General features: G+C 36.7%; 1 protein-coding gene and 1 long non-coding RNA gene across 2 annotated transcripts in view; one reads left to right on the top strand and one right to left on the bottom strand.

Annotated features, from left to right (window-relative positions):
* Positions 1-13,354, top strand: part of LOC135196363 (E3 ubiquitin-protein ligase wwp-1-like) — a 422,942-nt gene that overhangs the window by 60,794 nt on the left and 348,794 nt on the right.
* Positions 240-13,354, bottom strand: part of LOC135196361 (uncharacterized) — a 14,605-nt gene continuing 1,490 nt past the window's right edge. Inside the window, exon 2 of the long non-coding RNA XR_010310394.1 lies at positions 240-653. This is a non-coding gene — a long non-coding RNA (uncharacterized LOC135196361). The remainder of the gene's footprint in view (positions 654-13,354) is intronic.

Genomic DNA, 13,354 nt, shown 5'->3' with positions numbered 1-13,354 from the left:
GCAAACTTATTACATATAAACATCAAACCTTCCATATAAAATAAAAAGTATTACAGTTCACTCCGTCATAAGAAAATCCATTGCAAACTAAAATCAATTCTAACACATGGATTTATGAAAGAAGTCCTTTAAATTCGAGTTAAACTCGAATTATTATGTAAATAACAAAATTTGCTGCAAAAAAATAATGTGTAAATGAAAATCGCAGTTTGTAAATAAACTTTATTGATTAAAAAAAAAAAAAAAAAAAAAAAAAAAAAAAAAACTTTCCATACAACAAACATTCTCCTCAAATTTTTGACATCTGAGCCCTCTTCGCAAGGCCAGCTTAGACTTGGTCGCGCCATTCCTTGAACATGGACAGCTGCTCCTTCATTTTCCAGGCATCTGTAATTTCCCTGGTGGTTCTTGAGCTGGCAAACCGATTTCTCCTTCGCTCCTCGCAGCTGTCGAACCTCATCTTCCAACTGGTCGTTCCGTTCGCCCTGGACACCAGGTTGTTTCCTATCCAGCGACTTGAAGCGATGATTCCCTTCCTCTAGAAGGCACCTCAGCTCGTTTCTCTTCAGTTTCGCAACCTGAACTTCACAATGTAGTACACACGTTTCCTTCGTGAGATCTTCCACTTCCTTCTGCAGGAGCTGGAACCTGACCTCGGCGTCTTTTCCTGTCGGATTAGCGCTTTTCGTTCCTGGACGAGCCTCGCCATCCGCGCAGCTTCTTCGGTCTATATCTGCACGTCCTTCTCCTTCTTCACTTGATCGTTCTCCTTCAGAAACAACGTCTCACCTTCGAATAAGTGGGCCCTTTCTTGCCAGGCCTGTTGTTGCAACACCCCCTGAGTTATCTGGATCACACGAGTGCTTTCTTCTTTTCCGCCCGCCTTCTGAATGTCTTCATTGTAGTCAAGCCTCTGTTGCAGCTGAAAAATGATCCTGTCCAAGTTCATTGCTGCTCTCTCTGGTACTGTGTGGTGTCTCGCAAGGCCGAAATTCTCTCGTTCAATTCCATTTCCTTGGCCTGTTCACCTCCATCATCAGTATTAGGAGGAACCTCACCAGTGAATAGGCAGCCTATAAACAACATGACTATCCTTGCGTTAGACTTCTCTCCGTATTTCAGACAACATCTAGACAATAACGTCACACAACAGCTGCTGCCAAGGCAGGCCAAGTAAGGCCACATTTTCTTCAAACTGGAGTACCCAATTCATATACTCTCCTCTATATCCCTCTCTTTTTCCTTGATTTTCAATATTTCACAAGAGATATTTCGATTTATCAAAATATAGCAAGAAACATTCTGAAAGATTTCCAATCATGCCTTGTTTCTAGGTGTTATAAATTTCTGCAGTTCTCTCTCTCTCTCTCTCTCTCTCTCTCTCTCTCTCTCTCTCTCTCTCTCTCTCTCTCTCTCTCTCTTTTTTTTACGGGATCTTTTTGCAGTACGCATCTTTTTTGTTTGGTCTCTTATCGTCTTATCTATTAAAATATATTTAGGGATTTTCCTTTATTTACCTTTTTGTCTACAAGAAAAACAATACTAACTACAGGCGGGCAATTGGAACTGAGCAAAAACAAAATGACCATTTTTCTAAGCTACGTTTTATTGTTATTGGATTTAACCAAATAACTAAAAGATATCATTCTAAATGAATTAGCCGAGACATCAAGAGAAATATTATATATTATATATAATAATCAACTACTCAACCATAATGATTTTCAAAAACTATAGGTAAGTTTTAAGATTTTAAATTTATATCATATGCATACAAAGAAAAGGTAAAACGAAATTTAATTATACTAAATTTTGTCCTATATAAAAGTGAAAATCAGGTATAAAGGAGTACAATTTTATTTGAGCATAACTTGATTCGTAAATTGAAATTCAATATAGAAATAAAGCAGAAAATCCTAACAGCCCCATTTCTATAGGCAACGCATTTGGTGTGAACGTATCCTTATAACACAAATGTAAATAATACTGTTAATACGGACGATAATGACAGCAATTAAATACTATTTAAAAACAATTACAGAGTCAATAATGTCGTCAAATAATAAATACAACAATGAAAACGACATGACATGTAAGGTTAAGAAAATGTATTGTAGAAGCGTGCTTGATAAAGAAAAAAAAATATCTGCGTAAAACACGTTCCAGGGAAATCAAATACATAACCCACACTTCTGTTACATAATATAAACTGTAGATTCCATACCTGATCGTCTGTGTGAGGTCACAGATGCAGATGGAGGTTGGACATCCTACTCATTGTATATTATCATAAAAATAATAATGATAAAATATTGACACTAGATCACGTGTTTTTAGTTATGTTCCTTTTACTTGATTACCAGTTAATGCTAATGTTTGGAAGATCATGCATATTTCATAGGTTTAAAGTGAAAAGAATATTTATAGTATCTCAAAATTAAATGAAAAAAAAAGTGATATTGGTTCAAATTTATCTGCCAGATTGTCGGAAAAATGTGATGGTTTTTTAGTTTAACATTTAGTCAAACTGAAATAAGCCTTAAATTTTGAACATAGAAGGCTTTGTAAATATCACTACTTTTATTTTGTTATTTTGAAATAAAGGGAATTACAAAACGCGCTTCATTCCAAGAAAAAGAAGGAAACAGATTAAGGTAATAAGTTGAGACAGAATAAGAGCACAGCAGTTAAGAAACTAAGGCTAGATTATTAAAAGAGGGTCCAAAGGTAGAAGAAATAAGCCCTGATAGAATTAGTGGAGCTAAAAGCTGCAGCCTACGATGGCCATATACTAGGCAACTTAACTCTCCAATGCAAAGGTAGAAGCTAGTGGCTCCTAACCCTCCCTAAGACAGGAAATGGTCAGGGAACGGCAAGGACTATGGCAGTTGACTTTACAGGAGAGAAAAGTTACATTCCTACAAAAACATATTAACTCTTTTACACGTTAGAATTGGCTATAACTACATGCGGCACTAGAAAACTACTTTGTTTCTGGAAACACAGGAATTGAGTTAAGTTATTTTCTATTACAATGCATCTTGAAAACAAGGATGAAAATATCCTTACTAAAGAAATATAGTAAAATGGATAATGACTCGTATTTTGCAACTGACCTGGTGCTAGGAAGAAAATAAGAACACGAGGCTTCTTCACACCATAATCTAGAAAAGAACTTAATAAGTTATCTCTCTCTCTTTCTCTCTACTCATCTTTGTCTTGTTATATTCTGTGGTTCTGTCTTTCTCTTTTCCAACAAATATGAACCTGTTATATTGGTGAAAGTATCCTAATATTTCATGTTGTTTTAATTACTAAAAAATTTAGTAAATAAAGAAAATTATATATAGCCCAAATTTTTTTGTGTTATTGCCCACATCGCCCGCTTTCTCTATGGAGGTTGGCCCAATCATGAATTGTATAAGTATATAGACATGTATCTGTGTGTATAGTTGCTACCTCAATAAAGTAAGTGAACTGAAAATTTTGCTAATTTGCTGATATTAGATGTTCTATATATAAAATATATATATATATATATTATAATATATATATATATATATATATATATATATATATATATATATATAATATATAGAGGTGGCTTGCTGCTTACAGAACACCACCGTTAACACTTGGTGAAAGTTTTGTATCGATCTCGTGGACAGTCATGTCAGTATATAAGATTTAATACATCTATAGGAAATGCCATTTCATAAATACTGAGTTCCTAAGCACTTTTAGTCTCATATCTATTTCGCATATTTCCTTAAATGCCACCATTTTACACTCAAACCCAGTATCGTCAACAACAAAATGTTTACGACCACTCTCTTAATTAACGTTAATAGATTAAGGATACTTTACTCTATGCTCAAGAAAAACTATCTGCTGCCTACTCCTTCCTTGTCCTGACGGCGCAACATCTATTGGATGCTCCGTTAGTTACTTGCTCAACTGCTCCGGGGTTTCATAGTCGCGGATTCGTGTTCACTCTGGATCAGCGGAGGGAACGAACTATTGTGCGTGACAGTACAGTTGGACACAGGTTTACCTGGTACACCGTCTTGAGAGACTTCCCCCACCTCTCCTCCCCCTCCCTTCTCTCTCTCTCTCTGAATGTTACTAGTTTAAGTATATTTAGCACGATTTTTTTTGTATCTATCTATCTATCTAATCTAATAATAATAATTTAGAATGTTGTATATATATTAATAATACCGATTCACGCTGTTGTTACCTGCCAGCAAGGCTGGCATTACGGTACGGTACGGTACGGTTGATATTTATAGCTGTTAGGAACAATCGTTTGCCGATTGTTCCCTTGGTGGATTGTTGCCTCCTTTGTTTTTGTTTTTTTAATTGCTGGCGAGTTGACGTCTGTTGGATGGCGTCAAACTTCGTCAGTCAGGTCCTGGAGGGGAGAACAACCAGTCACGTTCAGAGAGGCAGTCTTGGCAGCAGAGCAGCGGAGAGTATCTGAGGACGAGTTGTAGTTGTATCAACCTGTCGTGAGCATCCAGTGGTCGAGGAGGACCTTCATACTGTATCTGAGGACGAGATGGTTGTTGTGTCAACTCTGTCTTGATCGTCCAGCATTCGAGGAGGATGTCCATATTGTCTCCGAGGACGAGGTAGTTGCCGTATCGGCTCTGTCTTGATCGTCCGGCATTGGACTGTTGTCCTCATTGTTTGAGGAAGTGTTCCCGTTTTGCTCTGTGTAACATTGTAACATTATGCCGCTTCAGTATTAATTCTCATTTATTATTATGCTGCCGTTTTTACATTTATTGTAATCGTTATTTTCACTGCTTTTTCAATGTGTTTGTGTATTATGCTGCCTGATTTTGTATATATTTATGTACTGCACTGCTTTTTCATTTATACCGTGGTCCTCTTATATATATGATGTTGCTTTTATTATATTAGTTAGCTGCTTATGAATTGTTTGTTGAATTGTACAAGAATCACTTAATTGGATTATTATTGTTGCTGCCTTTATTATTTAATTCATTGTGTATGTTTTTGTTTATCACTGGACCTGACTCACTTGTACATTTTGTATATTTTGTATAATAAACTAATTTTAAGGTAATTTTTTTTTTTTTTTGTTATGCTCCTCCCTCCTTTGTTTGTCACCTGTCGTCAGTCACTACGGCCCAATTGCTTATTTTTAAGAACCTGTCGATGTGGAAAGTCGAGATCGTAATAATAGCCTATGTGTACGGTACGGAATTACGCAACGACAATTTTACCGAAGTACGGTACGGTACAGTTCAGGTACGAAAAAATTTGCAAATTCCGTACCGTACTACCTTACCTTAGCAATGGATATATTACTTTTGGTCTACGTTGAAAACAAGGGAACAATAATTAATTATTATTAATAATCATAACCAGTAAATTATAGCCTTTTTGCTAACTTATTTAATTAGGCGAGCAGCTGGCAGTAGTAGTAGCTATTACTATTTTTTTGTCTTAAGATCAAAAGATTTTTTTCTTTCTTTAGTGACTATTGACGTTGGGTTATGAGTAAATGATTATAATTATTGGAGTAAGAGATATCTGCATGTATGGTGGAGTAGTAGAACGATAGACACTGTGATTGATGGTAAATCTACTGTTATACTTGTGCTTAGTTTTTACCTCCTTCGCAGCTTCATTTGGACTCAGGGCATCAGCCATATGCTTGCATTACGAAGGTGAAAGAAGAGATGGCCGTCTAGGAACATAGCTGTCGGCATGGTAGCAGAAATCCGTTTGTCACGCAACTTTTTAACTTTTTTTTTTTTTTTTTTTTTTTTTTTTTTTTTTTTTTTTTTTGTTTTTTTTTTTTTTTTTTTTTTTTTTTTTTTTTTTTTTTTTTTAGCAAGAGAGAGAGCCGCCAATTGCCTACAGATTGGTTTGAATAGGTAAAACCTGGTTATAGTTTACTCTGTGTTACAAATAAAAATTGAGCATTTTTACCGGACATCCAATAGAGTTAAAGCCTTTAATATACCGAAAAATTACAGCAAAATCTCGTACTGATACCAGTCTTCATTACAGTGTTATTGACCAAAAACGTGACTGCACTGTCTGTGAAACCCACAGTAAGAGAGCTTTACCAATTACAAATAAACCTTACCTTTTATTCAGGCTTGGTGTAATTGTCATTTATCTGATATGTTTTTAATTACACGTTTTTGAAGTTAACTGTAATTCCATTTGTTTTTTATTTATATTAATGGTAATTGTTATTGTAATTGCAACTGAAAACTTTATTTGAGATTGTTATCCTAGAGCCGCCCTCTTACTTTTCGAGAACTCATCTGACCAAATGCAATGGAGAGATGTTTTTTGAGTCGCTTCCCAATTCATTTATTATATTATTAAGAATCTTGACAAGCCAGCTACCAATTCTAAAAAATTTTTTTATTCCATTTATTTCCTTTTTTTGTGCAAAAAGTTTTGTGAAATTTTTTTCCAGTATTTGAGTTTTGTATTTCAGTATCATTTTCTTATAATCACGATAATAATTTTCACCACAATAAACATACTAAAAATTTACTTAGGCAAATCATAGGATGCTAACGATAATTTCTACAGGTCTAAAATATTTTAGATATGTTTGTTTTGTATTTTGTACTAAAGTATCATAAGTTACAAATTACAATTGTTGCAGAAATTGACTGTAAAAGGAAACCAAACTCAAGTATAAAGTCTTTGCAACTATCTGCATTTCTTAAAATTAAATAGGTGTGCGAAATGTAATTGAGTAATACGTTTTATATATGTATTTGTAAGCTGTGATTACAATTTTGAAATATTAAAATTGTATTGTATTTGATATTGTTCCCCATCTTGTAATTGAAGTTGTAACTGTAATTCGATAACAAGTCAGGTAATTATTGTAATAGACAAAGCAAACGTAATTAATCTCCTAACCTGCTTAATGCTTATATTACATAAGATATGCGACAGTAGCTACTTCATACGAAATGGATGAGCATAAAAATAACGGGAACAAAAATGTTTTTTTTTTTTATGTATACATGGGAAAAAAAACTTATTAGAAAATTCAGTGATTTTTCCACTGCACTTCGGCTTCTCTCGGGGCACCTGTGAATTGTTCAATATTTAATAAATCGACTTTATCTTTCTCGGGATCTATGGGATTCATGTCTGCACCCTTATTTGGCCAGTCAACCAATTCAAATCCTCTCGATCTAGAAACCATTCCTGGACTATTCTGGCCGTATGGATGGGGCAGCCGTCATGAATGAAAATGACAGGACTAGGTGGAAAGGGATAATTCCGCTGGTGAAAGTGAAGGGAGTAAAAAATCCTGAAAATTTTAACGTATTTTCCACTGGGGAAACCCTTCAGTCTTAGTGATATCACATATACCATGTAAGGAAATCCAGGCCCACACATTTACGGTTATAAGCCACTCCTGGCAACTTCGTAAATGTTTCCTCTGTGGTATCTGAAGGAAAACAATCTGAATTTTTTACAATTTACGCGTTGCTTTCCGTAACTGGGAAAATAATGATATATCGTTTGGGGAAATGTGATGCTAAGTAACAACCACTGCATTAAAGATAATGTTTATTCATCTATGATGATTAATACTTATTACAAGTTTGCCTCCTCCAACCTCTTATACACTAAAACAGCCCGAAAGCAGATTAATGGAATTCAGTTAAGAGAGGAACACCACCACCTTTAGTGTTTCAAACAGACAATTAACAATTTATCATTATGAAGACATACAGAATTTTAAACGTTATCAATGACAGTAATGACCTGAGATGTTGCAATGCCAGTAACAGCCAATCAAATCACTCAGTCCCAGTGATCGTGTGATTTAATATATCACTTTGTTCAGTGATAACGATATCACTGCTACAGCACCCCTATTACACGCTAACAAGTTTGTCACCCAATCATGGCTAGACTGAGGTGTTGTATAAATTTTGATAGGTTATCTGTCCTCTGCTAGTAGTATTCGTTATAGTCTCCAAGAACGCAACATATGGTTCTCCTGGCGCAGATCGTTCGCTCTACGAGAAAGTGGGCTTCCAATACGTGCTGTTGCACAGCGTCTTGACGTCTCCCTGCAGCAGTAAATAAATGGAAAAGGAGCAAGCTAGACTGGGAAATTGACAGACTTTGGATAGCATTTATTTATTTCATTTATTTATTAATTTTTTTAAACAATAAAACCTTACAAACCCGTAAAATCATGAAACCTAAATTATAGTTGCCTTAGTCCTGTTGAACTCTAATAGTGATTCTTTCTCTTTACTTCCCAGAATACCAAATAGCCCCCTCCCATAGTAAACAGTCTTATAATAATCTTGATTATCTAGGTATCTGAATGTTAATTACGTATTTCAGTTCAAGACTTCCACCACGAAAGACCACCCGTTAGGATAACGACGACATTCGACGAGCAGCAGAAGAAGACCCTTTTACCAATACTATTGCTATTCGTGAACGTCTGGCATTTAAATGTCTCGGCTATGACGGTGCGAAGACGTCTGATGAGGCAGGAATACCGCATGAGGCAGGAATACCTCATAGAATTCCTGCCAAGAAGGAATTTCTCGCCGAACGGCATCGTGCTGATAGGCTTGCCTTTGTTCAACAGTTTGTGGGGGAGGATATGGAATTTTGGTCTCGAGTTGTATGCAGTGACGAAAGGTCTTTTACTAGCAGAAGTCACGGCAGGATACATAAGTTGAAGACCGAGTAATATAAGGCGAGTTTCTATAATCATTAATAACAGTCAGATTATAATAATTATAAGCAAGGGTAATATTATAATCAAAAGATAATAATTTTGTCAATAACCATGTATTTTCCGCTAATTGAATTATATTGCCACGAGAAGTGTGAAAATAAAAATTCTTCATTGAAAACCCCCCATTAGTTCTACTATGGCCAGCTTTCAGGCATTAATCAAATGCATTATTAATGTTATGAATAATCACGTAGGCAAACTTATAATATAGAGTACAGCCTGTTTACTGCAATTAAAGAATATCATATCATAACGGACTGTTGCAGATTAAAGTAATGCTATATAAGTATTAATCCTTGCAGATTAATAAACATTCTTACTTATTCCAAGGGTTGTTACTTAGCATTTTATTTCCCCAAACGATATAGCATTATTTTCCCTATTACGAAAAGCAAAGCGTAAATTGTTAAAAATTAGATTTTTCCCTTCAGATACTACAGAGGAAATTTACGAGGTGACCAGGAATGGGCACGTCACAGTAAACGTTTGGGGCTGGATCTTCTTACATTATATGGATGATATCACCAGGATTGAGTGGAGGTTCACTGGTGAAAAATACATTGAAATTCATCGGGATTTCTAACTTCTTTCACATCAACAGCGGAATTATTCCTCCCCACCTGCTCCTGTCATTTTCATTCACGACCGCTGCCCCATCCATACGGCCAGAATAGTCCAGGAATGGTTTCAAGGTCGAGAGGATCTGCAGTTGCTTGACTGGCCAAGTAAGGATACAGACATGAACCTCACTGAGAATATTTAGGCTAATTTGGTAAAATGTTGGGAGCCTGAGAGGGAGAGGAGACCAGATCAACTTATGAACCTCTGGGAACACAATGGAAACTCTTCCACAACCGACCACAGATCGTCAGAAACATGAATCTTCTATGCCAAACAGATTGCAAGAGGTGATCTAGAAGGAATGTGGCTGGACTTCTCACTAATATTAAAATAAATGTAAAAATTGAGTATGTATATTTGTATTACCCCATGGCTTCCGCTAACTTCCATGTCGTATGATGTAAAAAAAATCGTAAACAGACCTATGCATATCGTTTAGCTCCAGGTATTGATTATTATAATTTATTTATTAGAAAGGTGAATTTGATATCTTAAAGGAGTTCAAAATCTAAAGGGAATTTCGCTATCCTGATTGTTTCTCAAAAAATTATCTAAAAAGAGAACCCTAGGACAATATCATCAAACTACATTTCTCCAAATAGCTCTTTCCACATTCCTCACACGAATGATAAGAGCGAAAAGAATTTCTGTCCGTATGACATTAAAACATGTATCACAATTAATACATTAGAAAATATAAGCCAAGTAGATGTGTTTATCCATATCATGTAATAATTATTGTAATGAAGGGCGTGTAGGGAATAACCTCTACAGTATATTCAAGAGGGAATACAAACCCAACCATGAATACATGAAACCTCTGAACATCAACAATTGTTTATCATTGGCAAACGAATTAAGTTTACCATATGGGAATGGTTAAAAGTTTGCACCAAGTTTGGGAGTCCTTCTTCAATTTCCATTACACGTTGTGGAATTTTCTCTGTCCCTAGTAGTTTCATTTTGATTCCTCAGTCTCTCTCTCTCTCTCTCTCTCTCTCTCTCTCTCTCTCTCTCTCTCTCTCTCTCTCTCCTTTTCATTCTATATGTATTTACAAGAGAGTGAGTTTAACCCAATCCTTCTTCTTGTAGATGTTGTTGTATTCAGAAAATCTACAGTATTATAATAATATTAGAATAAACACTAAAACACGCAGGCATTAAAGATAAACAATTTAAAAATATTTCAAGTGGAGCTTTTCGTTAGCCATTACACTCTATCCACGAGCTTATCTACTTCGTCCACTCATCGGGGTCGCAACAGGCCCACCTTACCCCTAGCCCCCCACCCATTTCAGTTGTAGCAAAGCCAGGCTGAGGACATCGGTACAGCAAAGCAAGAAGCTTGTCAGTTTGAATTACATTTTAGAATTCCAAAACCTGTAAGACGGCTTAACAACAAGAACTCAATCCCCGACACCACTCCCCCCGCCCCTCGAAAAAAAATATATGCATATATTAAGTTTAGTCAAGATTAGAGGGTGTTTTAATGACATATCAAAACTGCATACTTAGCGCAGTGGTATTTCTAGATGACATGTCACTTTAAAAGTAGCTAATATGAGAGAGAGAGAGAGAGAGAGAGAGAGAGAGAGAGAGAGAGAGAGAGAGGAGTAAGGCGTCGGACACTTTCAACTCGTTCACTTAGTGTTTGGGTATGTTCAATGCTTCCTATTATATTATTGGTAGGAAACGCACTGCAAACCGATACTATAAACTTGGCTTTCATGATAAGGTTAAAATATCCTGCTATGATGTTCGTGATTCTCTCCAATACCAATGTAACTCTAAAATTTGGATCAATTTTAAGTATTGCGTAATGAATATGACCGATACATAATAACAGACACGGTAGTAAGATAACGCCTTAGACGAAAGTTAAATGGAATCTTAATAAACAAACTTATATTAAAAGTGAGACAGTAATCTTAGTTACAGCGATATACCCTGCTCAGATTACTTTTTTTTTTTTACTCCGTGTGTGTGTGTGTGTGTGTGGGTTTCTCCAACCATACCTAATGACTCCTCCTACTGAAAGAATTCCAGAGCTTATTGGTGGAACTCTTGCTAAGAGAGGAAGAGTCCTCCCCCCATCCTCCTCAGTAAACATTGTTACCATATAATTTTTTCGAAGTCCCTCAAGAAGGTGTACCAGGGAAACCTGTGTCCAACTGTACATGGACCGGAGAATATTCACCTCCTACATACCTTTTGGATCTCCCAATCTGTCCCAAGGTAAATATTTATACTTATTAAAGCTCACGGCAAATGTTCTTCTGTTGCCGTCTTCAGTGGACAGTTTGATACTTGCCAGGCACCTTGTGACATTTTTTTGGATTCAGCTCTGTGATTGGAATAGCATCTGATAATCACCCTGATTTTGTCCTCCACTCGTGGAGTTGTACTTTGCCTTGCAAGAGGAGAAACTAACTTTAAAACATACGGAAGTTGCTTGGAATATTAGTGTGTATTGGTTAGGATATTCTTTCTTTTTGCCTTTCTCCTCCTTTCTGGCTCCACTCCCTTTGTGTTTGAATGTGTTGGTTTCTTTTAATAGTTGGGTGTTTGGGATTTGTATAGTGGTTATTTAAGCGTGAGTGTTATTCACATATTTTTGTATTATAGAGGTTCAGGTGTGATTTCTGCCTAAAGAGTTATGTATTAAATCTAAGTGATTTTTTCCCAAGTGTCTATTTTCACCCCTGAATTGATTTTCTGATCTGTGGTTTAAGGTTGTGGTACGATTTCACACATTGTGAATTCCGTATCCTGTTCAGTGAATACAGGTATTTTTATAAGTGTATCGTGTAGTGGTTAACACCCCATCACTATATATATATATATATATATATATATATATATATATATATATATATATATATATATATATATATATATATATATATATAATGTATGTATATGAGTCTGATCACATCACCGTAATTCATACATACGCATTAAGCTACAAATGTCCTTTGATATCTAATTCGCTCTACCTCAGAATTAATATATTTTCATATGTTAACTGAAGGGGAATTTTTAGTTGATGGTAATTACGTCGGCTCCTGGGCACGAACCTATATAAATTTTGGTTATATATATATATATATATATATATATATATATATATATAAACTTACATACATACATACAGACTTCTCCATCTCTCTCTCACAACCTCGTCCAGTCGCCATCTTGTCCGCTGGATTGCTCCTCCTCCTCGGGAGGTCTCCCGTCCATCCCCGCCCTTCATCCTGTTCTTCAGTGGCTCCTCCACCAATGAACGGCCTGGTATCATTGACCGGCCTCCCTCCGCCCTCTGTTCTTCTGTCTTTGAGTCCTCTCGGTGAAGCTCTCACTCAGGGGGCGGAGGAGGTCTGGGAGAGGGCTCTCTCTCTCTGGAATCCCCGTAAGTGCCCTTGAATAATGACTCTCATTTGATCAAATGCTTAAAAAGAGAGAGACCTTCGATCGACACGTGGCTGTTGCCTCCCCAGAAGCACAAAGGACCCATTTAGACACCTGCCATCCCTCCGTGGACTCCCTGGGAGCTGTCCGTGAGGACACTGGAGCCACCTTCGAATTCCGGGGCTGCAGAAGAAGAGGAAAAGACCTCGGATGGTCTCACGGTGGCTGAATATGACTTCTTCTCCCATGTCTTCCAGGAACTGCAGAAATTGGACGCTGGGTCAAGTGCGTCCTCTTCCAGCGTCAGGCTGAAGCAAGACGATTCAAAAAGACTGAACCCTCCGGGGAAGGAAGGGATTCTGGTTCAATCGAGGGCCCTATGCCACTGACAGAGAGAGAGAAGAGAGAGAGAGAGGCAAAGGTCGGGAAGGGGTCAAGGCAGGTGGGGGGTCCATTCATTGGTTGCATTTCTCTCACGAAGTTATCGTTTTTTGGTAGTATTTTTCTGGTGTAGTATATACACTGTTTCGTGTCTAT

The sequence above is a fragment of the Macrobrachium nipponense genome, chromosome 17 (assembly GCF_015104395.2).
Source record: "Macrobrachium nipponense isolate FS-2020 chromosome 17, ASM1510439v2, whole genome shotgun sequence".
NCBI classification, from domain to species: domain Eukaryota; kingdom Metazoa; phylum Arthropoda; class Malacostraca; order Decapoda; family Palaemonidae; genus Macrobrachium; species Macrobrachium nipponense.
The sequence above is the reverse complement of the archived record's forward strand: the minus strand, read 5'-3'. Positions and strand labels throughout refer to the sequence as shown.